This window comes from Ctenocephalides felis, unplaced genomic scaffold (genome assembly GCF_003426905.1).
Source record: "Ctenocephalides felis isolate EL2017-DRISC unplaced genomic scaffold, ASM342690v1 CF-g0.4_SCAFFOLD_02859, whole genome shotgun sequence".
In the NCBI taxonomy this organism is placed as follows: Eukaryota; Metazoa; Arthropoda; class Insecta; order Siphonaptera; family Pulicidae; genus Ctenocephalides; species Ctenocephalides felis.
In genome coordinates, this window is record NW_020539013.1 from 62,092 (window position 1) to 65,004 (window position 2,913).

A 2,913-nucleotide genomic window follows, 5' to 3' on the forward strand; every position below is an offset into this window, starting at 1 on the left:
CGGAGTTAATCTCGTATTTATTTCCAAATTCCGTATCTATTTCATCTGTAATAAATGTATAACCATAAATAAATAAAATAATAACTAGTTAATTTAATATTCCATCTACCTCATGATATATATGTATCATGTTCTCGTTTCAAGTGTTTACACGTGTTACATATGAACCATCAAATTCAGTTAGTTTTGAAAAGCCAATAGTATAACATCGAGAAAACAATATTATTTGTTTTCAAATAATAATTTTAAAAAAGACAACACTTTTAGTAATTTTGATTTATAAAAGTTAACTATTCGGCGGAAAAATAACTCACAAATTCATTTTTTGTTAAAAATTCTTGTTTAGTGAAAAAGTGCTAACGTATATTCAAACATACAGGTAATTAATTCAATTTTATCGTTAATCTTTTCTTAAAAAATTTTTTCCATAACTTTCATAAAAAATTTCTATCATTTTTAATATCCTGTTCTGATAATCCACTCATTTATTTTTATCATTTTCATTTTGATCATATTATCATATTTCTGTACATTATTATCTGTTACAATTAATTTATTATTTAAGAAAAATCTATTTTCTATTCATAAACATATTGTTTGCTTAAATCTTATCAAGATCATGTTTCTTGACAGATGTCCTGAAGATGGAACGTACCTAGTTCCTAAACGTTGACAGTAAACAAATAATTAAATAAAGAAATTGTTTATTAAAAACTTTTCTTGTTTTTTTATTTTGTATTATTTTTGGATTCTTGTTTGAAACTCTACAATATATATATATATATATATATATATATATATATATATATATATATATTGATTGTTTCTTTTCCGAACAGTAAATCCAATAATAAAAAACAATTTGTTTTTTGAAGATGTTTAATACGACGTTTCGGAACTCGGAACTTCGGAACAGTTCCATCATCAGGTATATTCTGTCAAATACAATGTTTTTTAAAATATTGATTAACATTAATTAATGATGGTCAATACAGATTAATTAGAAAAATTTTTTTTATAAAGGAATGGACTATGTACCGGGGTAAAGACCCAGTAAACCACAGAAGTTAAATCCACGTAACTCATTTTGTAACTTTCGTTTCGAAACTGATGTTAAGTAAAAAAACCGATGCTGTTACGTATAGTTGTGAGCTTTAATCACCGTCGACCAGTTTAAACGTTTATAATACTGCTTTGTTCGTATCTGTCGGTACGTGGCGTGGTACGTTGCACTGTCACATACATTTGCCTTTGACAATAGCCGTGAAGTGTTTTATGATCGAAATGTCAAATTAAATATAGGTTAACTCGGTCAGTGCATCGTGGACGCATAATTGAGTATTTTATCGTGTATGTTTGAAATGCAAGATATTTCCTTTATTGAAGCGTTATTTATTAATTGCTTTTATATTTAGTGCGAAATCAGTTGTAGAAATTAGTTAAACAGTCAGCTGGAAAAGTATTTAATATGAAACCGGCAAACAAGGTGAGTCTAATTGTACCTACTGAAATATATTTTAATGTATAAATTATTATAATAATGTTTAGTCATTTGCAGTATATAGGCCGCCTTCAATGCAAAGTCTGTTCATGTATTGTGATAATTGATTTGTCATGTAATAATTGAAATTTCTAACACACCAGTCAGAAACATAACCTCAATTCAGTGATATATGAATAAAGAGAAGTAAGTTATATAGTTTTATACATCTTCATTTTTTATAGTTCCATTAGTATCAGAACTATTTAGCTAAGCACAAACTGATATAAGTTGGTTTTCAATTGTAGAGAAAATTACAGTGCTGATAACCCCTACGAAAATGGATTTCAAACTAGGGAAATTTTCTCCAATAGAGAAGATAAATACAAAGTTAGATAATATATTAGAAATTATTAATCCTTTGTCACCAAAAAAAAAACAAGCAAGGCTTGAAAACATGCGAGAAGAAAAATAAGAACACATATCGATAAATAAGAACACATATTAAGATTAAGTGTTGAAAAGAAAATGAATTGTGGAGTATTTCTTAAGTGATGATATTATATTACAGAATAGGTATATTTATGTTTTACACAAAGAGAATTTTAACTAATATGATTTAGTACTAATTTGTAATGTTGTACTTTTAGGAAATTCACATATTTAATACGAAACCAGCAAAGGTGAGTATAATTGCACTGTTTTTTTTTTTAATTTACAAATTATTATATTAATGACTAATTAGTTATTTTCAGTATATAGGTCATGTGCAATGCAAATTCTGTTTATGTATTGTGATAATTGATTTATCACATAATTATTGAAATTTGTGACAGACCAGTCAAAAATCACATAACCTCAATTCAGTGATATGATATGAATATTATAGGTAGATAAGTGTAATATATATGGTATCATACATATTCTTTATAATTTCATTAGTATCAGAACTATTCAGTTAAGCAAAAACTGATATAATTGCTTTTCAATTGTAGTGAAAGAGTGCTCATAACCCCTATGGCTTATGTCAAAATGGAATTCAAACTAGGGAAATTTGCTCTAATCAAGAAGATAAATTGTTACCAAAGAAATAAGCAAGACTTAAAAACATTCAAGAAGGAAAACAAAGAATGCACCGGATATCACACATTATATGGATTAAGTGTTGAAGAGAACATGAATTGTTGAGTATTTCGAGCCTGATGATCTTGCATTACAGAATTGGTATATTAAGGTTCTACATGAAGAGAATTTTAACTAATATGATTTAGTACTAATTTGTAGTGTTTTACTTTTAGGTAATTCAGATCTTGAAAATTAATAGGATAAAATCAATGCAAGAAAATTGAGTGTGTGTTCATGTAATAATTATCTCTGTCATATGATCGTAGGAACTACATAGTCATTAACTTCAAATAATGAGTATGTTTAGA

General features: G+C 26.8%; 1 long non-coding RNA gene across 1 annotated transcript; it reads left to right on the forward strand.

The window, feature by feature from the left end:
* The first annotated feature begins 1,263 nt into the window (after positions 1-1,263).
* LOC113381394 lies at positions 1,264-2,024 on the forward strand. Its single transcript, XR_003367540.1, has 3 exons — positions 1,264-1,486; positions 1,559-1,687; positions 1,789-2,024. It is a non-coding gene; the product is annotated as an uncharacterized LOC113381394 (long non-coding RNA).
* Positions 2,025-2,913: the final 889 nt, after the last annotated feature.